Below are 700 nucleotides of genomic sequence, written 5' to 3' on the forward strand. Positions count from 1 at the left end.
CTACTCTATACAGTACTACAGTACTACTACTACTACAGTACTACTACTACTACAGTACTACTACTACTACAGTACTACTACTACTACTACTACAGTACTACTACTACTACTACTACTACTACTACAGTACTACTACTACTACTACAGTACTACTACTACTACTACAGTACTACTACTACTACTACTACTACTACTACTACTACTATACTACTACTACAGTACTACTACTACTACTACAGTACTACTACTACTACTATTACAGTACTACAGTACTACTACTACTACAGTACTACTACTACTACTACTACTACTACTACTACTACAGTACTACTACTACTACTACAGTACTACTACTACTACTACTACTACAGTACTACTACTACTACAGTACTACTACTACTACTACTACTACTACTACTACAGTACTACTACTACTACTATTACAGTACTACTACTACTACTATTACAGTACTACTACTACTACTACAGTACTACTACTACTACAGTACTACAGTACTACTACTACTACTACTACTACTACTACTATTACAGTACTACAGTACTACAGTACTACTACTACTACAGTACTACTACTACTACTACTACTACTACAGTACTACTACTACTACTACAGTACTACTACTACTACTACAGTACTACTATTACAGTACTACTACTACTACTACTACTACTACTACTA

The sequence above is a fragment of the Boleophthalmus pectinirostris genome, unplaced genomic scaffold (assembly GCF_026225935.1).
Source record: "Boleophthalmus pectinirostris isolate CB_2022bp ecotype Guang Dong unplaced genomic scaffold, ASM2622593v1 HiC_scaffold_7, whole genome shotgun sequence".
Lineage (NCBI taxonomy): Eukaryota > Metazoa > Chordata > Actinopteri > Gobiiformes > Gobiidae > Boleophthalmus > Boleophthalmus pectinirostris.